The sequence below is a fragment of the Schistocerca americana genome, chromosome 8 (assembly GCF_021461395.2).
Source record: "Schistocerca americana isolate TAMUIC-IGC-003095 chromosome 8, iqSchAmer2.1, whole genome shotgun sequence".
Classification (NCBI taxonomy): Eukaryota; Metazoa; Arthropoda; class Insecta; order Orthoptera; family Acrididae; genus Schistocerca; species Schistocerca americana.
The window spans coordinates 299409864-299437555 of NC_060126.1; positions in this window are offsets into that span (position 1 = coordinate 299409864).

Below are 27692 nucleotides of genomic sequence, written 5' to 3' on the forward strand. Positions count from 1 at the left end.
ACGATCTGTACGATCTGCCACTGCTGCCTTACAATACGACGATCCTGGTGGAGGTCTGTGCAGCATGCACGTCCTGAATCTCATCTACGGGATTGAGGATGCTCAAGCGACCACCGATACCAGTATCAGTGCTCATCTTTGTGCAAACTCTCCGAAAAGATCACCCGCCCCTCGGAAGAGCACAATTTCACCCCTTTGAAACTCGCTCAGTTGAATGTAGGAAGCACGAGTGCGTCTCCGCGCCATGGTTGTCTGCATGCTTCACACGTTTGCGCCACACTGAGCCTTCTGGCAACGGAGATTCCCTATTAAGAGGCAGACACAGATATCACTCAAGTAGCCATGCCAATACGCTATCTGTTGGCAGACACTGCTGAAACCATTATCAGTACAAACGTCTTTCTTGGTGTACCAATTTCTTTCCAGCATTGTATGTTGCTCTTTAAGAAAAGCGTTTCTCACTTAATTTTTTAGATCTAATACTACTTGTATGAAGGCCCCCTAAAAGAAAATTAAGGACACAAAATTAAAAAAGTAAATAAATTTTTTAAGTACAAATTAATAACATGAGGCTTTCTAAGGTCTTTGTTAGGTCGCTATGTACATAAAATTAAAAATAAATAAATGTGGTTTAAATGAAAAACTTGAGCTTTGTTATGGTACTCTTTATCTGCTTCGTTGCAGCTCTCGTTTCTTTGTGATTCCATTGTGGTTACTTTGTGTGCGGCCTTCAAGAACAATCGGCTCTAATGATTTCGATGGCGATACTATGTTAAAGCCAAATCTTCCTTTCGTTTTTTTCATGAACGATATAGTCTCCTATTTTATGTCAGGACTTTACTATTTGCGATAAACGTATTTATTAATTTACTGTCCCGTGTTTCCTGGAAAAGTTATCGGCTGCTCCTCCCTGTTAATAAAGTGTAGATTCTGTTCATGTACTTCATATTGTACAATTCTTCCTGTATTGTCCGCCATAACATAGATTTCCAATTAAGTCTGTGCGTACTGAAAGACTTTTTTGTTACGCATTTTGTGTAACGTCTCTAAGGTAATGTACATAAGGTTCTACGATGTCAGTGTAATGTGTGTAGAGAGCGGCTATGGCCCAGATTGTATGTCCCTACATGCGTTCAATTATTACTATGAGGTTAGCAGAGAGTTTATGTTATTCATTACTGTTAGTATTAGGGTAGCCAGTGGCGTTGGTCACCAGTAATTGTTATTGTTCCTGGCGTCACACAAGATAACATTCTCTGATGCAAGCAAATATGTTGATGAGAGGTATACAGACCGGTCAGTGCAATACGTGTTTATTTGTTTGTTCCGAATTTAACTTTTGAAGGGTAAAATACATATTGCAAATAATTTAGCACATTAATGGAAAGGAAATGTCTTCGAGACCGTGATTCAGAAAAGTTTGTTTCATATAAAGTTGAAAAAAAAACCGTGTAATATAGTTTTGTAATAATCTGAAATTAATTAATGCTGAAAAATAAAACACTTGTTACAATATAAATTAAAGAAGCTTCCATGCTACATCCAACCTCGTGTATACAGATGGTTTTTGAAATACCCTTATTGGAAAATAGGTTGTACACATTGTGCTGTAACAGAATGTGGAAAATCATTCCTAATTAAAATATCTAAAATTTGACTATTATTTTAATTATTTGTTTCCTTATTTTTGTTTTATGTTTGAAATTGTTATTTAACGTTTTAAATTAATGTTTTTTCTTGTTTTTTAGTTTACTATTTCACATATGTGTACTTTGTTACATGTAAGTAATTCTAACACTTTATTGTGATGGATAATTTTACACTAATGATATCTGCAAAGAAAACTTAAACATATTTTTTTTTACATCATGCACAAAATTTCTGCGAATGATGCACATGATGGACAACTTAATACAAAATGATATACCACAGCATTTACAAATTATGTCAGGTATATTATATTAGGCATATTTCAGTAGACAGGAAATCCTTGGTGAAAAGAATTGATTGTACACAGGGACTGCAGAGTGATTACATTCTTTCTTAAGTGGAGATTGACATCGTAATCGCACAGAAGAACTAGATCTGAAATTCATTTATCAAAATTCTTCCAACTTATTGCAAAATTACAGATTATGACGAGAGTAAAGTATGCAACTTCCAAGAACGTTAGTTAGATTTCAAATTCTACGCGACTACACATTTTTGTATAACGTGGTTTCCGTGATGTTCCCTGCAAACGTAATATGCCAAATTAATTTCCGGGGAGTGTTTTACCACTCTAAAGTTAAAGTGAGGAAAATGGGAAAAAAGTACGTCTACATATTTGCTAAGTTTCATCAAGACTATTTATTTATTACACCTTCCTTTCGAGTCGACTGTTATTGGAGTACGATTCATGAAGGCAAATTTCGTCCTCAAATTATTCGGCTTTTGTTGGCTCTGAACTTTTACTTCTTCCTGCATTAAGGTATATTATTTTCATCACAAATGTGTTGTAAAGCTGTATCAGTGCGGCGTTGTCTCGGTGTGGTGGAAGAGAACTCTTCTACGAGTGTGTCCAGAGCCTTTATATGTTTTATCAAGGTCACTTTCATGAGCTAGCACGACGATTTGCTCTCTTTCACGTCTCGCATCGGCTATCAATAGCAAAAAATTAGCGATCAGAGGGCGATGATGTGCGACGCCATTTGAGATGAGATGACTTCTTGGCGGCATCTGGCTGAGCACTCACAGCGTGGCAGATAATTGACAGCAGTCAGCTGCTGTACGCTTCGGTCCTTTCCTGCGAGTAAAGCAGATTAACGCCATCATTCTTTTCAACGTATTAAGTTACTATTCTCTCTGGAATAGCTGAGGCTTTAGAGATATGTTTCATTTAAATACTTAAAGCAGTAGCAATAACATAAAAGTTTCGATTGCTAATCACAGCATTCTTTTATGAATATCCTGTAACATCGTTTTTCCCTTCATGACGTTGACATAGTGATTAACAACTTCATAACGAATAGTGGCAACATACTATCTAACATTAATGAGACATTGTTCGTTACATATTTATCAACTTACACTTGGTTCAAGGCACAATGGGTAGCTAAATTAAATTTTTCCATACCTAAATTATGTATTTTATTTATCAAAATACGCATGGCACTACTGATCTAACTTAAAGGGTAAGCTACATTTTGCGTGGACAATAATTTCATCTTTGTACTCCACTTGATGCGACGCACAATGGACACTCATATTCCTTATTTCCAATCTAAACTGCCAGTTTTATTTTTGGGAATACACGTGGCTCACATACTGACACTATCACTGCTATTTCAAATTTGAAACACTCTTTGTATCCGTAACTCCCGTAGGCATCGAAAAGTCACATCTTCTTTCTCCTGGTTTCCAATACTTTCAAGAGGTCTCCATGTTAATCTAGATTTGGCGATATTAGGATGGTCTGAATGCCTGCCCTTCCGTCATCCCTATTCGTTCTCGTCTAGCGTTGCCCCATGTTAAAGTCTGCAAACTTCGTTATGAACGTTTGCGAATCGTGTAACTGGTGTGGGACGAATCAGTCCCGTATTCGCCTATTCGGATGGGGGAAACCGCCTAAAAATCGAATCCAGGTTCACTGGCACATCAGCCCTCGACGTAGATTCGATACGGGGCCAGTACACCTCGCAGAATCTCGTAAGCGGCGTGCTAACCCGAGAGGCAATCCGGTAGCGACATGTTCCGAGAAACCAAACTGTATGTGAAATCATTACTATCAATGTAATCAGAAGATTTTAAGCAATTTATGGGTGTGGCCGGAAGCATCTGTAATGTAGCATGAGGGCTCTATTTTTATTTAGTGAAAATTTAAGTTTTAGAAATAATGGGTGTATAGTCACTTGCATTTTATGGAGTCCTTGCTGGCGGTAATTGTTCATCGGAAAGAAGTTAATACAAGGTAAATCATATCGCACTTACAAGATACAAATGTAAGAGAAGTCACAATGAGGCAACATGTGTGAATGAAGATTAAAGCTACGTCTTTCCCTACCGTGGTTACCTTTCGAAGTAATATAACTACATTCGGAGATGTCCGCTGCTCGTCACAGCAAACGTATGACACTGCACCGCCAGGCAGGTGTGGAATAAACTGGCAGAGCTCCCAGAGAGGGTAACAAGACTGTCCGTAGTGCCGGGGGAAATGTTTGACACGCGCTGAAGCACTCGCGCCCGCTTGCACCGGGTTGCGGGCTCCGGCCGGCCCGACACGCACTACTTTGCCGCGCGGCGCGTGCTGACGAGAGCTCTGCGTGGAGAGGGCGGCCGTGTGTTTCGCGCGCCGCTGCGCGTGGCAGGCGAGCGGCGGTGGGCGGGTCGCGAGTCATCCATCAGCCAGCTGGAACACTGTGCACCCGCGAGCAGTAGCAGAAACAGTAGCAGTGTGTGTCTGTGTGCGTGCGACGTTCTGGCAGGTCCGGTGTGGCGCGCGACAGCGTGTGTATCTGTCTCTCCACCACTCACTCACCGACTGAACAAACGTACACGGGCGGGATGAGTCAGCTGTCGACACGCAAGACAGGCGGTGTCGTCACAAAAATACCGAGCAGCACGGGATATTCAGATACCTGTTACACTGACGTTAACAATACACAGCGTTACAGTTGCCGGAACTGCGCGTCATTACGCGTTACCAATAAGTGGCATGTTAAGCCGCGTCACGTAACGCTTTAGTTTCTTCTACACGATCGACGTTTCGACCCTTCTGCTGTGATCTTCTTCAGGTTCTTCTGTCACTCACTGTTCTGTAACCGTGAATACCAGAAGGTCTTGAAGAACATTCCAACATACGCGCCGAAGTGTCTATCGTGTAGGAAAAGAAATGAAGTGTAGCATAACGTAGCCTAACATCCATCCAGTCAACTGTGAGCACCAGAAATTCCTGAAGAAGGTTCCAGCATAGCCGTCGAAATGTCATACATGCGCAGTGGTGGATGCATGTGTGTCGCCTAGGTTCCAAAAAAATATGATAAAGCGAGCGGGGAGGTGTTTGCAAATACAAGGAGTTCCGTGTTGAACATCTTCTCTACGGTGGACGTTGCTCGTACGTGTACGTACCGGCACTGCAGATAAGCCTGGACATCCTACATACAGGATGGAATTATGCTGAGTAGCATAATGCACAATCTAGTGTAACCTACCTGTTGTGTTCCTGTAAGTCATTGGATACTGACGAGTTACTATATCCACCATTATTTTATGTAGGCTTTATTTGTGTTTTCGACGAAACAGAGTGGTTGTTTACATCTGTATGATATTCGTTGGCTGGTTCAAATGGCTCTGGGCACTATGGGACCTAACATCTGTGGTCATCAGTCCCCTAGAACTTATAACTACTTAAACCTAACTAACCTTAGGACATTACACACATCCATGCCTGAGGCAGGATTCGAACCTGCGACCGTAGCAGTCACGCGGTTCCGGACTAAAGCGCCGGCAAGAAATTCGTGTTGTGTATTAATATTTTAAATAACGGTAGCAGTACGAGAAAGATATACGCAAGATACGCATTGTGGAGGTGTAAATTGGATACAATTTGATGCTTTAACTGAAAGATAGAATGTTTTGGTGGGAATGCAAATTGAACAACGGCGAGAATGCATATCGTTCATTGTCCCACTTCTTTTTTTAAACTTATTTAAGGAACAATGTTACAAATTCCAAATACATACTAAGGACATGTACTAACCATGCACACAGTTAGACATGAAATGATTTAATCAGAAACACTTAAATCATCGTAATTATACTGATGTTAAAGAAATAAAACAGAAGATTGTGTTAGTGACTAAATTACCACGAAGAAAAAAATTTAAACAGGAACAAAAGTTTTTTTAAAGACAGTCAAAGTTCTTCAAACACGAATAAATAAAAAACTGCACTTTGAATTACATGTGCTCCAATATTTACAGAAGAATAAGTAGAATGTACTCAAGGAAATCGTCTCCGTGACAGACAGGTTAAGGAAAGAATCTGATCTTTAACCTTTTCAGCTCAGTCAGAGTAGTCAATGAGCAGTTCACACAATTGTATGGAAGTCACAGAAATTATACAGATTATGGAAGATTTATGCTCACGTTATAAAGGTGACTAGCCTTCCAACTGCACATTCTGGACATTAATGGAAAGTTAATTATGTAAAGTGATCAGACGTATACAACAGATCTTTCACTGGCGAAGAGCGACATAAACAGAGGACTTCCTTGAGGAACACCTCGATTTATTTATATCAGCCTGGATTGTTGAAAGTTCACCGCTATTTCTGCGTTTATTCCAGTTGCTATGTTCTTTAACAACTGTATGAACCTATCGCTGAAACGTATTTTCTTCAACTTCTCTAGAAGATATTCATCATTTACTACATCGAAGGCTTTATAAAACTCCAGAAAAATAAAACACATTTTATGTTTGTTACAGAAGTTGTTCCAGTAATATCCCTGAATTATGCTAGATTTTGAAAAATGGTTTTGCCTTGCGCACAGTTCTGATGTTTACTAATAATTTTATTGGTAATGCATGAAATTCTCTTGTTTACTATTTAGCTTTTAATTTATAATGAGAATTCAGCAGTGAAATTGGACAAAAATTATTTATTTATTTGTTTCCATTTTATTCGCACAAGAACAGTTTTACTCTCCTTAAACTCATCCGGAATCATTTTACGCTGAATAACCTAATTTACAATGTTCGTGCTTTTCGCACACACTGTTAGCCAGTAACGGATGTAAAATGCCGGCAGACCATCAGGTCCTGGGCAATTTTTTGGTGGTGAGGCCCACAGGGTCTCATTCACGTTCTCTTCACTGACTACCACGAGAAAATTGTCATTGTCATCTTCAGTCAGCTGTGGTGCTAGGATGTCAAGGAATTCTTCCAAGGATGCATCACTACTTTGATTTACAGAATATAGCATGTAATAATAGCGATAAATCTCGTCCATGATATCCTGCTCGGTTCTGAGAATCGTACAGTTTTTTGTTCGAATTTCAGCAATAAAAGTCCTTCTTCCGTTTTTGATATGCTTCACTAAATGATGTAGGGAAGTACTTACGTCTTCTGACAGCGAATTTGCCTTCGATTTTATTTTCAACACTTCCATTTGATTTCTGTTGATATTAAGCAACTTGGCTTTGACTTTTTTGATGTCAGCTATCCGAAGTGAGGAATCTGCCGAGACCTGATCATTTAGATCTCTCAAAACGGAATAGTAATATTGCATAGTGCATTTCGTTTCTCTTGCGCTCTGGGCACTGATTGAATAAGAACCTTCCTCAACTTTTGCTTCGCCATTTAAACCCACCAGTCGATAGCAGTGGGATGTCTACTACGAACTTTCTGGTACATTGTCCATGCTTTTTTATCAGGTCTATTAAATAATGATTTACTAACAAGGAAATATTCAAATTCCACTGATTCTTGAATCGGCAAACTGGCTGTCTTGTTAGATTTATGCAGGCTAAGACACTTCAATGGTCTGAAAAGTACGTTTCTACTTTTGTCACGGAAGTTTCCAGATTTTTAGAAAAATGTAGTATATCAATCCTGCTACGAGATGTTGGCGTGACATAAGTAAACTCAACATTGGAGGGGTATTTGAGTTCCCATATGTCCTTTATTTGCAAACCAGTAACAAGTTGTTTTAGTTCACTTCATAAATTAAAATTAGCTAACTGATCTTTTCGATTTAAAACACAATTAAAATCATCTTTAAGTAATAACTGTCTTGGATTTTTCATTAACTAGTACATCAGTTTATCTTTGGAGAAACGAGCCCTGTCAGCTCGGTGAAAACTATCTGAAGGGGCATACAAGTTGATGATAGTCACATCATAGATAATTAGTCCTATACCTCTTCCGTATTCCAGATGTTCCACCTAACTTACTAGAATCCCTTCCCTCACCAAAACAGCTGTTCCAGCACTTGCGTCATGAGACACATTTATGTATCTGACATAACCGGGAGTTACTAAATCCGACATTAGAACTTCTTTTAACAGGGCAGTACCAGTCGCAGATTCGTACAAAAAATTCGTTAAGTGCCGATAAATTCCAACCAGACGTAATTTGATTTATGTTTACAGTGGTGACAGAATAAGATTGCGTCATTGCGCTGTCACTTAACAGTTTTCTCGGAAGGCTGAACATCGAATAACACTTCAATCAGTTTATTAGTTACTGATCCTTTTTTTCTACTTCTGAGTTTCCTCTTGTACCGCTTGCAGACTGATTCCCTTGCTAACTTTCAGACTTCTCCTCCAGTGATTCGTGTAGGACCGTTTCGTACCGAACATTCTTTGAGATTCGGTCACCCTTTACGGATTCTCCCTTTCCTTGGTTACGAGCTACATTCACAGTGGGTTGCGTTTTTTTTTTTTTATTTCTCGGCTCAATAATGATTTACTAACAAGGAAATATTCAAATTCCACTGATTCTTGAATCGGCAAACTGGCTGTCTTGTTAGATTTATGCAGGCTAAGACACTTCAATGGTCTGAAAAGTACGTTTCTACTTTTGTCACGGAAGTTTCAGATTTTTAGAAAAATGTAGTATATCAATCCTGCTACGAGATGTTGGCGTGACATAAGTAAACTCAACATTGGAGGGGTATTTGAGTTCCCATATGTCCTTTATTTGCAAACCAGTAACAAGTTGTTTTAGTTCACTTCATAAATTAAAATTAGCTAACTGATCTTTTCGATTTAAAACACAATTAAAATCATCTTTAAGTAATAACTGTCTTGGATTTTTCATTAACTAGTACATCAGTTTATCTTTGGAGAAACGAGCCCTGTCAGCTCGGTGAAAACTATCTGAAGGGGCATACAAGTTGATGATAGTCACATCATAGATAATTAGTCCTATACCTCTTCCGTATTCCAGATGTTCCACCTAACTTACTAGAATCCCTTCCCTCACCAAAACAGCTGTTCCAGCACTTGCGTCATGAGACACATTTATGTATCTGACATAACCGGGAGTTACTAAATCCGACATTAGAACTTCTTTTAACAGGGCAGTACCAGTCGCAGATTCGTACAAAAAATTCGTTAAGTGCCGATAAATTCCAACCAGACGTAATTTGATTTATGTTTACAGTGGTGACAGAATAAGATTGCGTCATTGCGCTGTCACTTAACAGTTTTCTCGGAAGGCTGAACATCGAATAACACTTCAATCAGTTTATTAGTTACTGATCCTTTTTTTCTACTTCTGAGTTTCCTCTTGTACCGCTTGCAGACTGATTCCCTTGCTAACTTTCAGACTTCTCCTCCAGTGATTCGTGTAGGACCGTTTCGTACCGAACATTCTTTGAGATTCGGTCACCCTTTACGGATTCTCCCTTTCCTTGGTTACGAGCTACATTCACAGTGGGTTGCGTTTTTTTTTTTTTATTTCTCGGCTCATCTGGACCAGCAGCAGACGCTTTTGCAGTTTCTGTTGCTGGTGCCTGCCCTGCGGTGTTGACCGCGATTTCATTTTGGCCACCACGTCCTTGTTCTTTATTAATATCACTCACATCCTGGTCGAGGGAAACAAATGGAGACGGCAGTTTTGGAATCACTCCATGAATTTGTTTACCAACAGATAAGCTGATGATCTTTGCAGTCAGCTTCTTCATCTGCTGTTTCTTGCAAATTACTACTTACTACACCCCCTTCATTATCTGGTACCGTATGTTTATTATCTTTCTGTTCATTAGCTTCCATTCGCATTCTGCCTTCCGGTTCCTCTGCCTCCTCAACGCACTGTCTTTCTTGCGAACTGACGGAGTTGTACATGACAGCTCGTCCTCTGAACAACTGTCAGTAGTCTCCAGAGGTAGCTTTTTGGGTTGCATTTCAGTTTCACGAATAATGGTAACAGGTTTTCTCTTTGTCATTAACGGCGGAAACTGGCTGTTATCGTGAATGGGGACATCAGCTTGGGCCGCTGCGTTAACATCCTTAATCAGTTGATCTGGGCTATGCTTTGGTAACACACCATTTAAGGTAAGTTTCTGATGCTGTATCAAATTACTATTAAGAACAACAGTTCCTGTCTGAAGTGGCCGGTTACGTTACATATACGACATGTAGCTTCCTGACCTGTAAAAACAATTTGTGCGTGATATGGTTCAAATGGCTCTGAGCACTACGCGACTTAACTTCTGAGGTCATCAGTCGCCTAGAACTTAGAACTAACTAAACCTAACTAACCTAACGACATCACACACATCCATGCCCGAGGTAGGATTCGATCCTGCGACCTTTGCGGTTGCTCGGCTCCAGACTGTAGCGCCTAGAACCGCACGGCCACTCCGACCGGCGTGTGCCTTATACCCACAAACAGTCATGTGAGACGGAATACTTGTCTTAACGTCCATCTCTACACAGCGGACCCCGTTGAAACAGTGCAGTTCAAAGGGAGACAACCATCTTTCATTTACTAAAATGTAGACTTTCACGGCCGGAAATATCATGTCCATTATAATTATCCGGGCTGTTATGCCATGGTCGGTTGATGACACAACCAGTGGGTGTGTTGGACCTTCCATTGAGCTACCGACCCCGTTGAAGATGTCTCCCGCAGTCGGAGACGAAACGTTGGGAATCGACACAGAATTCATCAACCGACCACGGCATAACAGCCCGGATAATTGTAATGGACATCTTTCATATGCAACTGATTTAAAGTCCCCGTATTTTGAAAGAGCATCCTTAATCTTATCCTTTTCAATTTCAGTGGGAAGATTCACGAACGGTTTTGTAATCAATGTCAGCTCTATAGATGGAAAACTTGCTTTTACAGCAATTTTTATGCCCAAAATCTACTTCATAGCCCCACTTTCGTAACTATTAAGTCGGAGAACTAAATAACTTAACAAAAACGCAGTATTTTTCCTGATCCCGTTACCAGGTATGGAACGTTTCAGAATTTACAGCAATTACCTGTGTACCCAAGTCATCTGTTTCCAGGGATGTCAGCTGAACAGTACGGGATTCCTTGACAAAAGCAAATACTAAAGTATCCTTCCTGAGGATTGTAGCCCTGGTTAATCCAGCGACGAAATTTCGGTTAAACAACCTAAATTCCAATTAGCAGCAGCACGACCAGAAGGAGCTATCAGATCACAAGGAATATGAACGAACACGGAGATTAACTGACGGACAGCACTCGAGAAGCACAAGTACAGCGCTGTAAACACGGAAGTGCAGCACAGCAGCTAACAACGTCCACTCGCTAGCGCGGTTGAAACGGAACTACACTGAGCTAATGGGGCAGCCCCGACACAGCGCCGACTTCGTGCCCCCTGGTCTTGATCATGCCGCACGCAGAGCACTGACACAGCTTGCTTTTCAAAATCACTTTCCCACTGAGCACGTTGGCGGAAACAGGTTTTGCTTGGTACACTTTTGTCTTGAATTAGGATTGGAAATCTCACGCCGACCGCTAAGGGCGCGTATTTTCTTCACCCTATGTAATAATCTGTAGACTCAGCAAGTTGCATAATTTTTATTTCTGCACTATGTTCCATGCACACTACAGGGTGATCCATTGATAGTCCCCGGGCCAAATATCTCATGGAATAAGCATAAAACGGAAAAAAATACAAAGAACGAAACTCGTCTAGCTTGAAGGGGGAAAACCAGATGGCGCTATGGTTGGCGCTAGATGGCCCTGCACAGGTCAAACGGATATCAACTGCGCTTTTTAAAATAGGAACACCCATTTTTATTACATATTCGTGTAATATGCAAAGAAATATGATTGTTTTAGTTGGACCCCTTTTTTCGCTTTGTGATAGAGAGCGCTGTAATAGTCACAAACGTATAAGTACGTGGTATCACGTAACATTCCACCAGTGCGGACGGTAGTTGCCTCGTGATACATTACCCGTATTAAAATGGACCGTTTACCAATTGAGGAAAAGGTCGAAATCGTGTTGATGTATGGCTACTGTGATCAAAATGCCCAACGGGCGTGTGCTACGTACGCTGTTCGGTATCCTGGACGACATCAACCAAAGGTCCGGACCGTCCGCCGGATAGTTACGTTATTTAAGGAAACAGGAAGTGTTCAGCCACACGTGAAACGTCAATCACGACCTGCAACAAATGGTGATGCCCTAGTAGGTGTTTTAGCTGCTGTCACGCCTAATCCGCACATCAGTAGCAGACAAATTGCGCGAGAATCGGGAATCTCAAAAACGTCGGTGTTGAGAATGCTACATCAACGTCGATTGCACCCGTACCATATTTCCACGCATCAGGAATTGCATGGCGACGACTTTGAACGTCGTGTACAGCTCTGCCACTGGGCACAAGAGAAATTACGTGACAATGACAGATTTTTTGCACGCTTTCTATTTAGCAACGGACCGTCATTCACCAACAGCTGTAACGTAAACCAGCATAATATGCACTATTATGCAACGGAAAATCCACGATGGCTGCCACAAGTGGAACATATGCGACCTTGACGGCTTAATGAATGGTGCGGCATTATGGTTCGGCTCTGAGCACTATGGGACTTAACCACTGTGGTCATCAGTCCCCTAGAACGTAGAACTACTTAAACCTAACTAACCTAAGGACATCACACACATCCATGCCCGAGGCAGGATTCGAACCTGCGACCGTAGCGGCATTATGGGAGGAAGGATGATTGGTCCCCATTTTACCGATGGCAATCTAAATGCTGCAATGTATGCTGATTTCCTACGTAATGTACTACCGATGTTACTACAAGATGTTTCACTGCATAACAGAATGGCGATGTACTTCCAACATGATGGATGTCCGGCACATAGCGCGCGTGCGGTTGAAGCGGTATTGAATAGCGTTTCCTGGGAGACCAGTATTAGAATCCGATGCACCAGATCAGATTTACTGTATCCCTTGGACCTTCACATTTACGATGAAACACAGAAATTGCGTCGGGATTTAATACAAAAGGTACAATGCCTACATAAGTACAAGAAGACTGACTCTTCTCATTGTTTGTGGTTTGCTTTGAACGTTTCCTGGGAGACCAGTATTAGATTCCGATGTACCACTGCAGCTTTACTTTATCCCTTGGACCTTCACATTTACGATGAAACACAGTAATTGCTTCGGGATTTAATACAAAAGGCACAATGCCGACTTAAGTACAAGAAGAGTGACCCTTCTCATTGTTTGAGGTTTGCTTTGATTGTTTCCTGGGAGACCAGTATTAGATTCCGATATACCATTGCAGCTGTACTCTATCCCTTGGCCCTTCACATTTACAATGAAACACTGAAATGGCATCGCGATTTAACACACAAGGCACAACGCCGACTTCAGTACAAGAAGACTGACTCTTCTCATAGTTTGTGGTTTGATTTGAGCGTATCCTGGGAGACCAGTATTAAATACGGATGTACCACTGCAGCTTCACGCTATCCCTTGGACCTTCATTTTTACGATGAAACACAGAAATGGTGCCGGGATTTAACACAAAAGGCACAATGCCGACTTAAGTACAAGAAGACTGACCCTTCTCATTGTTTGTGATTTGCTTTGAGCGTTTTCTGGGAGACCAGTATTAGATACGGATGTACCACTGCAGCTTCACGCTATCCCTTGGACCTTACATTTACGATGAATCACAGTAAGTGCGTCGGGATTTAAGACAAAAGGCACATTGCCGACTTAAGTACAAGAAGACTGACTCTTCTCATTGTTTGTGGTTTGCTTTGAGCGTTTCCTGGGAGACCAGTATAAGATACGGATGTACCACTGCAGCTTTACGATATCCCTTGGACCTTCACATTTACGATGAAACACAGAAATTACGTCGGGATTTAATACAAAAGGCACAATGCCGACTTCAGTACAAGAAGAGTGACTCTTTTCTTTGATTGTGGTTTACTTTGAGCGTTTCCTGGGAGACCAGTATTAGATTCCGATGCACCAGATCAGGTTTACTGTATCCCTTGGACCTTCACATTTAAGATGAAACACAGAAATAGCTTCGGGATTTAATACAAAAGGCACAATGCCCACTTAAGTACAAGAAGAGTAACTCTCCTCATTGTTTGTGGTTTGCTTTGATTGTTTCCTGGGAGACCAGTATTAGATTCCGATGTACCACTGCATAGCATATTTCATGACAGATGGATTGGTCGTCGAAGCACCATACCATGGCCTGCACGTTCACCGGATCTGACGTCCCCGGATTTCCTTCTGTGGGGAAAGTTGAAGGATATTTGCTATCGTGATCCACCGACAACGGCTGACAAAATGCGGCAGCGCACTGGCAATGCATGTGCGAACATTACGGAAGGCGAACTACTCGCTGTTGAGAGGAATGTCGTTACGCGTATTGTGAAATGCATTGAGGGTGATGGACATCATTTTGAGCATTTATTGCATTAATGTTTTATTTACAGGTAATCATGCTGTTACAGCTTGCGTTCTCAGAAATGATAAGTACACAAAGGTACATGCATCACATTGGAACAATCGAAATAAATTTTCAAACGTACTTACATTCTGTATTTTAATTTAGATAATCTACCTGTTACCAACTGTTCATCTAAAATTGTGAGCCATATGTTTGTGACTATTACAGCGCCATCCATCACAAAGCGAAATAAGTGGTCCAACTAAAACTTTCATATTTCCTTACGTACTACACGAATTTGTAATAAAAATGGGGTTTCTATTTAAAAAAAAATACAGTTTGACCTATGGCAGCGTCATCTAGCGGCCAACCCTAGCGCCATCTGCTATCCCCCTTCAAGCTAGACAAGTCTCATTCTTTGTAGTTTATTCGTTTGAAGCTTATATCGTGAGATATTTGGCCCGGTCACGACCAATGGGTCACCCTTTATACAGATAATGTACAGATTTTTAATGCTCGTTCAAATAATGATGAAAGTTATTATATTCCACCACACCATTCAAGACATCCCACATTTATACCACTAATTTATTGAATACATACAGGGATGCCAAATTTATCGATTCTTTGTCATGTAAGTTGTACTGAAACATCCGTGATGATATTCTGGTCACCAAGCTGCGATGGGTGACAAATGTAAATGTTGTATCTAATAACTGGCAAAAAAAATTTAGCAATACGCTGGGGGAGGGTTGTCTACAAGGAGCACTCCTACGACCTAAGGAAGAAAAAAGTTAATCTTTCTAAAATGTTTTGGACTCGAACTGTAGACTTCGTGTAGAAACTCCCCAGTGCTACGAACTTTCGTTATACATTTGTTATGGAGACGGGTGTACAACTTGACTTGCAATTTGAACAAATACCTCTTGGCATGTAACACAGAGATGAAGCATGTGGTCATTTAAAGGAGCAGCTCGAGTTGAACTGTTCCTCATGGTAGGTGATTGGCGAACGCTACGGAGGGCATCATGCAACACGCTGCCACATTATTTCTCATTATTAGATGTTTCCTTAATTCTCATCCCGAACGAGAAAGGTGAGCTGTTGGGGATTTTTTTTCTTTTCAGCGAAATATCCGACCAGCCAGAGGATGAGGCAGACACAATAACAATTTGGAACGTGAGGTAAGGGTTTCCAGTGCCTGCATTCACTTGGTGAGCAGGGGAAACATCCCGAACATTTTGGTCTTACTGGTAGATTGAAACTATTACAGTTTATTTCTGGGATAATTTCATTTTTCCTACACAAATTTTAATGTATACCTTGAGAGCTAATTCCACAAACATGTCTCTTTCGGCCATATATTTAAGTGAGAGTACAATGTTCGTTAACTCACAACCTATGTACAATTCCTTACAAGAAAAATTAAAGAAACCCGGAAGACATAGTCGGATGTCAACGTAACTTCGGCAGGTCGGCAAGTATGCTGCGACTCTTGGACTTAGATAGAAAGTCTAGCAGGTTAATTTAGTGTTCTCCATATTTAGTATTGTTACCACACCCGATAGGACATATCGTGGATGTGAAGAGTGTCAGATGTGGTTTGACCGCTATGAATGACACGTAAACGACACCGCCGGTGCGAAACAGCTTCATCGACACCTGAAAGACATTGAAAGGGGCCTTATCCTAGCCGACTTGTGGAATCGTGCCGCATCCTGATATGCGTAGCTTCCGATGTAACAGTGACCCAATGTTTGTCTGCATGGGAACGTGTATGCAGACATACTAGTCATCAAGGTTTCGGTCAAATGTGTCTGACCGCCGTAAGGGCGGACTCGCGTATTGGTGTACCAAGCACACATCCTTCCAACCTTATTTGTCATCGTACGCCACTGGTCGCAGAACAGCAGCAGTAGGTAAATACGTTCCCATGCCTAGGCTGCCGTTAGTACCAAAACACAAGGTACTATGTTTGGTGCAGTGTCGTAACTGGGAAGCATGGACTGTTCACGAATAACGTTACGTTGTGTTCAGCGACGAATCGCGGTTCTGGACCACCCTGCCGAATACCGTCATCGGTGAGAACGGCAGCGATCTCGGGAGGAATCCCCTTCCTTCATATTTTTGGAAAGGTACACCCGTGTTAGCGTTGGAACCATAATGTGAGGACCCATCGGGTATGACACCACGGGTATGACACCAGGTCAGCGCTGGTAATGACTGAGGTAAGCCTGACGACACAACAGAACGACACGGACATCCTACACCCACATGTCTTATCTCCCATGCGACAGTATCTCGGTATCATGTTTCAACAAGACAATACTCGTCCACGCATGGTGCGTGTCTCTATAAACTGCGCGTGATGCTGAGATACTCTTATGGCCAGCAACATCAGGCCGAGCAGACCATGCGTCGGACCGGTTTGGACGTCCTCTCCACGCTGGAACTCCCGACACCTTTAAAAATATTGGGAATTTGATGTATTGATATTTAGGAAATTGTCAAACAGGCAATCGATATATAGAGAAAATATCGGTCAATCTGCGTATGGACGGGAAAGACAACGACGTCCCTGCCTATACAAATATTGGCTGCACATTGTAAATATTCTGCCATTTCAGAGCTGTATTAATATATTTTTGATTTATTTTGATTTATTATTAGCTATTCTGTGCATCAACAAGCCAGCAGCCTGCCTTCCCCTTAGAGTCAGAACTGAAAGGAAAATGTTGCAAGTCCTCGCTTGGCGATAACCACTTTGCTAACAATAGTAACTGAATGTAAGTGGCACAATAAAAAGTGTCCGATGAGTCCGCCACATATCGGATTTGTGCGAGCGCTTCATGTCGACTTCGCTGTTTTCTTTTTCCATTTCTGCAAACGCCAGTGACGTAGCAGCTGTAATGTTAAAATTGCCTGATGAAGGTGATCGTTGCAGTTTCTGTTGCTAGCGCCGAGCGCCGATTACATCAGCATTTCATCTCACACATCTATTATCATTTAGATTTTTGCTCATAAGGATTCTTCACATAGTGAAACTAAAGTTACGTTTTACTGTAATTTACAAAGATCGATTTCAAATACTTACCAAAAATTGAAAAAAATATAATACAAAAAATATATCGACAGCAAAAATCGCCACCTTGACATCGGTGTACCAATATACCACGGAAAAATGTCACGTACATACACTGAAGCGCCAAAATCTGGCACGGGTATGCGTAGTTAAATACAGAGATAAGTAAACAGTCAAAATACGGTGCTGCGGTCACCAACGCCTGTATAAGACCAAAAATGTCTGGTGAAGTTGTTAGATCGGTTACTGCGGGCACTATGGCAGATTATCAAGACTTAAGTGACTTTGAACGTGGCGTTACAGTTGGCGCACGGGGGATGGGACACAGCATCTGAGAGGTAGTGATAAAGTAGGGATTTTCCGGTACACCATTTCGCGGGTGTATCGGAACCCAGCAAAACATCAACTCTCCGACATCGCGGCGGACAGGAAAAGATCCTGCAAGAATGAGACCAACGACTACTGAAGAGAATCATTAAACATGACAGAAGTGCTACCCGTCGGCAAATTGCAGCAGATTTCAGTGCTGAGCCATCAACAAGTGTCGGCGTGCGAACCATTCCACGAAACATCATCGATATGGGCTTTCGGAGCCAAAGGTCCACTCCTGCACCCTTTGCGACTGCACGACACAAAGCTTTACGCCTCGCCTGGGTCCGTCATCACCGGCATTGGATTGTTGATGACTGCAAACATGTTGCCTGGTCGGACGGGTCTCGTTTCAAAATGTATCGAGCAGACGGACGTGTATGAGTACGGAGACCACCTCACGAATCCATGGACCTGACGTGTCAGCAGGGGAATTGTCATGCTGATGGTGGCTCCGTAATGGTGTGGGTAGTGTTATGTTGGAGTGATATGAGACAACTGATACGTCTAGATACGACTCTGACAGGTGACACGGACCTAAGCATCCTGTCTGATCACTTGCATCCATACATGCCCATTGTGCTTTCCGACGGACTTAGGCAAATCCAGCAGGGTAATGCGGCATCCGACACTTCCAGAATTGCTACATAGTTCCTCCAGGAACACTCTTCTGAGTTTAAACACTCTCGCTGGCCATCTGACTCCCCAGACATGAATGTCAATGAGCATATCTGGGATGCCCTGGGATCTGCACATCTCCACCCCTCGTGCTCTTACGGATCTATGGACAGCCCTGAACGTTTCGTGGTGTCCATTCCCTGCAGCACTACTTCAGACATTAGTCGAATCCATCGCACGTAGTTTGTGGTACTTCTGGGTGATTGCGGGGGCCCTACACAGTATTAGGCAGGTGTACCTATTTCTTTGGCTCTTCAGTGTAGATAGATACTTACAAGGATAACTATCCGTGTTTTATCAACAGGCTACTCCAACCCAGTACCAGGTTAAATTACATGAGGCACCATTCGGAATAGTTGTGGGCCGTCTCGGCACAGGAGAGGTTACAACAACTTTATCGCTCGTTGCTACGTAGTACTGTTAGGTGCGCTCATACTACCTAGTTTTTCGTAATCACTGAAAATACACCATATAACCTCTCAACTACAGAAGTTTCATTGCGTTTCATCCATTACGTCTCTGTGCCTTACTTTTTTGTCAGGTAGCATATGCGTGTGTTTGTATCTCTGACTCTAACCATGGTCCCTCTTCCCACGCCATCGACAACCAGCACACTGTTTCTAATCTGTCTTGCTGGAAGCCACAGAGCACATCTTCTGGTGAGGTAGAGGCTTACTCTCTGGTGGTCTAAGCCCAGTAAAGAAGAGTTACATTCAAACCAACTTTAAGTATGATGATTGCTGTGTATCTCAGATACTGATTCTGCCGAGGATCTCTAATACACTTCGTATGTAATGACAAAATTAGTCTGAAAGTATCCGTGGAAAATTAGATGAGTTACAGTGCCACTTGAATAATATCGCTCTCACACAGACATAGCAGAATTCGATTCTTGATGCCATTCGACATTTCCATGCAGTCGTTACTTATATTAGGCACTACTACACAACTATTGCTCTTTGCCATCCGAATTACAGTTAGACAATGTTCCATACCTAAGTTTGTACTGATCAGAACTGTTTCTATCTACGTTATGTAATTAATAGGTGAGAACTGTTTATTCAAAATATTTGTCTTCTGTAATTACTTCTTTGGAAACATTACCAATCGCGGGCGAGCTACTGTTTCAAATCAGCCGAGTACATAATCGAGAAGTGAGCTGGTAGCCACTATTAAGGAATGAGCAATATATATTTGGTAGATGGAAGAAACGAGGCGAGGAGAAAAGAAGGCACATCAGATATGACAAAGTCATTGCGCAAACGACATACCTGGCCGCTATGGTCGAGCGCTTCTAGGCCCATCAGTCTGGATCCTGCCTCGGACATGGATGTGTGTGATGTCCTTAGGTTAGTTAGGTTTAAGTAGCTCTACGTTCTAGCGGACTGAAGACCTCAGATGTTAAGTCCCATAGTGCTCAGAGCCATTTGTACCATTAGACCACAGATGTTAAGTCCCATAGTGCTTGGAGCCATTTTTTTTTTTAAATGGAAAAGGCATACAGTGACAGTAAGGAAGCCATGATTTAATCACTTTGCGTCACTGGGTGATTTTCATTTTGCCGAGCCTCCAGTATAATTAGAAACTCACATATTTATCAACAATGTATAAGGGATAGTCAAGTGAAAATGAGACTAATGGAAAAAAGTACGTATGCTGTCCATTATTTCGAAAGTATTCGTCAAATTTGTTAATACATTTATCCCGCTGTGAGATAAGGCGGTCAGTGCCTTCATACAAAAACGTTTGAGTTTGCCTCTTGGGTGTTGTGTGATGTCCTTAGGTTAGTTAGGATTAAGTAGTTCTAAGTTCTAGGGGACTGATGACCATAGATGTTAAGTCCCATAGTGCTCAGAGCCATTTGAGCCATTCTGTGCCTCTTGAGAACTATTATGGTACTCAGGCGTGCATGCTCTTCGTCCGAAGCAAATCTACAGTCACGAACGTCTTTCTTCAGGGCTCAAAAAACATGGAAATTGAGTGTGTTGAAAGGGGGACTTCATGTATGTTTTGTTACGACTTCCAGATCTATAAACGTATACGGATATGGTGTCTGTTGTTTCGGACATGTCAGTATATAGTTCTGGCAAAACCGGCAATGACCTCCTTCTGTGCGGATGCACACATATTCACCGAACTCTTCCGGGACTTGGTAAGAACGTCTTCTACGAGTAATGAGTGCGTTGGGGTGGGACACTACGAATCTAGTGTGTGGACATACAAGGTGAGTAAGTGGGTCTCGCGGCAGGAGTGCTTGCGGGACACACATTTTTACCTGTTCCCGTTGATATACAGGGTGGTCCTTTGATAGTGAGGGGGGCCAAATATCTCACGAAAGAAGCATGTAATAAGAAATGGGGGTTCCTATTTTTAAAAGACGCAGTTTATATCCGTTTGACCTATGGTAGCGCCATCTAGACGGCCAATCAGCACCTGAAGAGAGTAAATTAAGTCTAACTTTAAAAGCGTACAGGCCGACTTCAGCTGTTGACTGACAGAGACGGCCGACAGTTGAAGAGGGTCGTAATGTGTAATAGGCAGACATCTATCCAGACCATCACACAGGAATTCCAAACTTCATCAGGATCCGGTGCAAGTACTATGACAGGTTGGCGGGAGGTGAGAAAACTTGGATTTCATGGTCGAGCGGCTGCTCATAAGCCACACATCACGCCGGTAAATGCCAAACGAAGCCTCATTTGGTGTAAGGAGCGTAAACATTGGACGATGGAACAGTTGAAAAACGTTGTGTGGAGTGACGTAACACGGTGCACAATGTGGCGATCCGATTAGAGGGTGTGGGTATGGCGAATGCCCGGTGAACGTCATCTGCCACCGTGTGTAGTGCCAAGAGTAAAATTCGGAGACGGTGGTGTTACGGTGTGGTCGTGATTTTTACGGAGGGTGCTGGCAACTTATGTTGTTTTGCGAGGCACTGTCACAGCACAGGCCTACAAAATGACTCTGAGCACTATGGGACTTTACATCTGAGGTCATCAGTCCCCTAGAACTTAGTATTACTTAAACCTAACTAACCTAAAGACATCACAGACATCCATGCCCGAGGCAGGATTCAAACCTGCGACCGTAGCGGTCGCGCGATTCCAGACTGAAGCGCCTAGAACCACTCGGCCACACCGGCCGGCGCACAGGCCTACATGGATATTTTAAGCATTTTCTTGCTTCCCACTGTTGAAGGACAATTGGGGGATGGCGATTGCGTCTTTCAACACGGTCGACCATCTGTTCATAATGCACGGGCTGTAGCGGACTGGTTACACGACATTAACAGCCCTGTAATAAACTGGCTTCCATAGAATCCTGACGTCAATCCTATAGAACACCTCTGGCATATTTTGGAACGCCGACTTCGTGCCAGGTCTCAACTATCGACATCGATACCTCCCCTCAGCGCAGCACTCCGTGAAGAATGGGCTGCCATTCCCCAAGGAACTTTCCAGCACCTGACTGAGCGTATGCCTGCGAGAGTTGAAGCTATCATCAGGGCTAAGGGTGGGCCAACACAATATTTAATTCCGGACTAACAGATGGAGGGCGCTACGAACTTATAAGTCATTTTCATCCAGCTGTCCGGATACCTTTGATCACATAGCGTAAAAGTAATATCATATTAACAAAATTATTATATTTATTTCTTGGAATGAAAAAAAAAATGATGTACGATACTTGGTTCACTGGACTAAAAATTGTAGGAAGGTGTCTGACACGAGAGTTGTTATGAATAATGTTATTTTTTTAGAAAAAATACATTTCTCTTAAAGGCTGACGTACAGACAGTTCATATACTCAACCTCCTTAAAGAGGTGTCGCAGTTGCGGGTGACAGTATTTATTAATGCTATAGTCATAAACCATGTAACCGTAAAACTCAGTCTTTAAGCTCACATTGCCAAAGCTAGTGTTCAACTGCAGAGTGCTGATTCTAAAGAACACGTATTGGTGGCAGGGTGACAGGATGATTTTACGAAAATTTCTTTCTGCACACTCACAGGTCGTCCGGATGATAAAGTAAATTTTGATGCACGTATTCTAGATACTACAGAGGTCTTCACTGCACTTTTTTAATCGAGATTAGCCTCTCGAAAGAACATGTAGAGTACGTCGAAATTTTCTTTGAATTACATCATTAATTGCGTTTTTGCGTCTTTTAGATTTCACCCATCGTATTTTCGTTAATCTGAAAAACTATCCTTAGTTATTGACTTCCCTGCAAGGTAAGGAATTTAACAAAAGTTTGGAGTTCAGAAATTTATTCATGCACTTTAAAACAATCGTGAAATTACTGTTATTCGTCTACGCTGATTTCATCTTTTTGATTTTATCTCAGGCGTTAAAACGGGTTGTTCCTTTCTGGAGTATAGCGACGTCAGCATAGTTAGGTATGAAAAATGCAATTCATTTTAAAATGAAGACTTTTTCAGAGGTGAGGTAACTTACTTTTCTCTTGGCAGGATCAATGGAATAATAGGCTTTTAAAATTGCATAGAACAATTAACCACGATACAGGATACTTAGCTGTCATCCTTTTACGTTAACATAAACGAAAGATCAGTACGCGTAAATTATGCGAGTGAATGATTTAGTTGGATGAAGAAAACAACAGTAATGTTGTAATAATCCTTCTCTACAGTGCAGCGAAGATAAACAGCGTTGGAATTAGGTGCGTAGTGTCTTTTGTAACTGTGTGCGGGAGAACCGCTGGAGCTTTTAGGTGCTCTTCATGTTATCCAATACTTTGGAGAGTGACTAATAGAGTGTTTCAGTCACCATATGGCAGTAGCTGGACGGTGAATGTAGCGAGAGCACGGAACACTGCGGCATTCCAAATACGAAACTCCATTCAGTGTTTGTCCCACCAGCGTAGAGTTTCAGCAGCAGCGAATATCATACCGCACTGCTTCACAATAGAGGACGCACGAGCGAGGACACCGGCCATACGGAATGCAGATTACCTGCTCTAATGTACTGCGGTTGTGTGCCGCCCACACGCATCTGTTTACTGGCTCGCATACCGAGCGAGCACAGACAACTGTTTCCCCACAACAGTACGTCGGCCCTCCAGGCAAACTCGGCGGTAACAGATTAGTCACGGCTCTCGTAATTCAGTTACGGCTTTCAAATAAGATTTTAATACTGTGTTTGCTGGCTGCTTTGCTAATGAAACACGTATGTGGAAGTTTGCGTACCGTGTCCTGGGCTGGGAATGATAAGCCGCCGTGAAACAATCTTTTACCGCCAAAAGTGGAAAAAGAGAAGAACGCCGATATGGAAGGTTAGAGTTTGATGTATCGTCGACGACAGAATCATTAATACTGCAGTAGTGCCTAAGGTGAATGACGTTATTGACTGAAATTGTTAGTGGGCACTTCAAAACGCAGTCAGATTGATAGACTGGACTGCATTGATTTTACATTCTAAGACAAAGGAAACGGCACACCACGAAGGAATTATCGGAATGGAACACAAATCGGTAGATGTGCTGTCCATGTACAGTCAAGCAAATCATTACAGTTTCAGAACTATTCGAAGGAGATCTGGGGATCTCGTCGGCCAATGTAGGATTGGGCAAGCACGAGGACAAGCTGTAGGTACTCTCTCTGTACAGGGGCTGGCATTGTCTTGTTGAAATATAAGCCCAGGATGACCTGCCATGAAGGGCAACATTAAGGGACGCAGAATATCACCAATGTAATGTGCTGTAAAGTTGGTGCGAACGAAAACCAAAGGTGAAAAGGCACCCCAGACCATAACTCCAGGTTGTCGGGAGGTATGGTGGAGGTCAGTCAGGCTGGTATCCCACTGCACACCCTCTAGTCACGTCGCTGGCGATCGGGGCGCATAAGGGATGAAATTCGCTAAGACGATAGGGCCTGTTCCCTACTTACTATCCTTACCAGCTGGGTAGTGAAATATATTTAATAAATATTTATTTTAATTGACTGACGTACGATTTCACGAAATCCATAAACGTATGGCTCCAGGAAGCCAATATCGATTATTTTTGAGCGGTTCAGATGGGGCCTGATGATGGAAAAACGAATTGCCGAAACTGGTAGTGAAAATAGAGTAAGGTAAGATGTCAATTGCAAGGATGTTTGGCGAATTTCATTGTTAAATTATAATGTCTGTACCACGCCATGAAACAATGAAAAAATGTTAAAGAAATTTAATTCATCTATGAAAGAAGGGCATTACGTAACACTTGTTCTACCGATTCTTCAGTATTGCTCATTAATCAGGGACCCTTACTAATTTTGATTAACATGTTAGTGTCCAGGTTATTTTTTGTTAATGTTTTTACATTTATTACGTTTACTTAGTTTCTTTTTAAATTGAAAAAGATATATTTAAAGTGAAAAAGCCATTTTTACCATTCTACTTTTAGTATTACATACTGCACCACTTCCAAGGGTTAGGAGTATAAGCGCAAATATTCCTGTTGATAACTGAGGCCTTTGTGGTGAACGAAAATACATCAGTACACTCCTCGGTTGCAGACAAGTAATTATAGCTGTTAAGAGTAGTATGTTTCTAGGTTAATTGCTACCTCCAGTAGTACAGGTGCAGATAAGGCATTAATGTTTGTTTCCCACTTAGCAGCAGGCAATTTATTGAAGCATTGATGAGTGGACGCAAAACGGATAATCTATACTGACAAGCGTAGTACACATAGCAGTGCAGTTACGACAATGCAGAAAACATTAGGTAGTAAATTATGCTATATGTCTGTGAAAAGACTGTTAGAAATAGAGGTAAAACAACTCATTCATTGAAGTGGTCGCAATATCTCCACCTCTAACCCTAACATACTATAAGTAACCCAGAGCACTACTGAGAATAATACGTAACATTTATATCAAGAAGTTACATATTTTAATGGTGTAGGAAACAAGCAATAGCGCAAACTAAAAATGAAAAACGACAAATTAATTGATATTATAAGTTGCAAGAGATTCAACAAACAGTCCCACCTTTCATTTCTTGCGCTGGATACGTGCGGGTATCTTACAGTTTACTCCACCACATCGTTTTCTTGTGAGGTCAAATATTTTCACAATCAGGTGCTGCATTCAATACCAATTGAGCTCATCGGCTACAGTAATGGTCGCGCAGGATAGCCGCGTGGTCTGGGGCGCCTTGCACAGTCTGGGCGGCTTCCCCCGGCATGGGTGTGTGTTGTTCTTAGTGTAAGTCAGTTTAAGCTTGATTAAGTAGTAAGTAGGCTTAGTGCCCGATGACCTTAGCAGTTTGCCCCATAAGGCATTACCACAAATCTCCCAGTTTGCCACAGTAATGGAGTGAGTGGACTGGGTGGGTGTAAACTCTGATGACTCGTATACTCCTCACGTATACTTGCATAATTTCTCTTCGAACATTATATGTGAAGTCGTCTTTTGTTCGAGCTTGAGATTATCCCGGGGACTGACTAAAAACAAGAGCCTAGTCAAATTTGCTGTACTCGTTCACATTTGGATCCTTTCGATCAGCTCAACCGAACTGCTTGTTGTATTCTGCCAGGATGGAGGGACGAACATCTACAAAGTGTTTCGTTGGGCACTCAGGATATCTTCCAACATTAATTACTGAGTTCACAAGAGCTGTATTCGATACTGGGGAAACAACGGAGTTGTATACTGTTCAGCCAGAAACTGACTATTTTTCTTTTGTGCGGCGGAATGAACTACACTGAAGATCCAAAGAACCTGGTACACTTGCCTAATATAGAATAGGAGCCTCGCTAGCACGCAGAAGTGTCGCAACACGACTTGGGATGGACTCATGTCTGAAATAGTGCTGGATGGAAATGACACCATGAATCCTGCAGGGCTGTTCATAAATCCGTAAGACTACGAGGCGGTGCAGATCTCTTCTGGACAGCACTTTGCAGGGCATCCCAGGTATGCTCAATAGTGTCCATGTTGGGAGAGTTTGGTGGCCAGCGAAAGGGTTTAAACTCAGAAGAATGTTCCTGGAGCCACTCTGTAGCAATTATGACATGTAGCATGCCGCATTCTCGAGCAGGAATTGCCCAAGTTCTTCGGAATGCACAATGGTCAGACAGGATTCTTAGGTACGTGTCTCCTGTCACAGTCGTATCTAGCCGCATCACGAGTTTCATATCACTCCAACTGCACACGCCCCACACCATTACAGAGCCTGTAACAGCTTCAACAATCTCCTACCAACATTCAGGTTCCATGGATTCATGAGTTTGCCACCATACCCGTACACGTCCATCTGCATGATACAATTTGAAACGACACTCGTCCAACTAGCCAATATGTTTCCAGTCATCAACAGTCTAATGTCGATGCTGACGGGCCCAGGTGAGGAGTAAAGCTTTGTGTCGTGCAGTCATCAATGGTACACGAGTGGGCCTTCAGCTCCAAAACCCCATATCGATGATGTTTCGTTGAATGGTTCGTACGCTGACACATTTTGCAAAGCCCAGCGTTGAAATCTGCAGCAATTTGTGGAAGGTTGCACTTCTATCACGTTGAACGATTCTTTTCAGTCGTCGTTGGTCCCGTTCTTGCAAAATCTTTTTCCGGCCGCAGCTGTATCGGAGATTTGATGTTTTACCAGATTCCTGATATTACGGTACACTCGTGAAATTGTGGTACGGGAATATCCCCACTTCATAGCTACCGCGGAGATCAGCCGTGCGCCGACAATAACACCACGTTCAAACTCACTTATATCTAGATAACCTGCTATTGTACCAGCAGTTACCGATCTAACAACTGCGCTAGACACTTGTTATCGTATATAGGCGTTGCCGACCGCAGTACCGAATTCTGCCTGTTTACTTATCTCTGTATTTAAATAAGCACGCCTATACCAGTTGCTTTGGCGCTCCAGTGTATATATCTTTCATCATTCTCCGTTTGTTTCCTGTTTGAAACTGAGTCAATTAGGGGAACAGCAGTCTCGGCCACAGACACAGTGCCACCAAAATACGAGTAATAGACAATTACAACAGCGTTAGGTATAATAGAATAACACGTAAAAATGTTTGAGGTTCTTTCGTTAGTGTATAAAGGTAACTTTACGTAAAGCTACAAATGTAGCAGTGTGCCTGGGACAGAAAAAGTGTTTTATAAATGTAAATTAATGACGTGAGGTCGTTGGTAATAAAAGAAGCT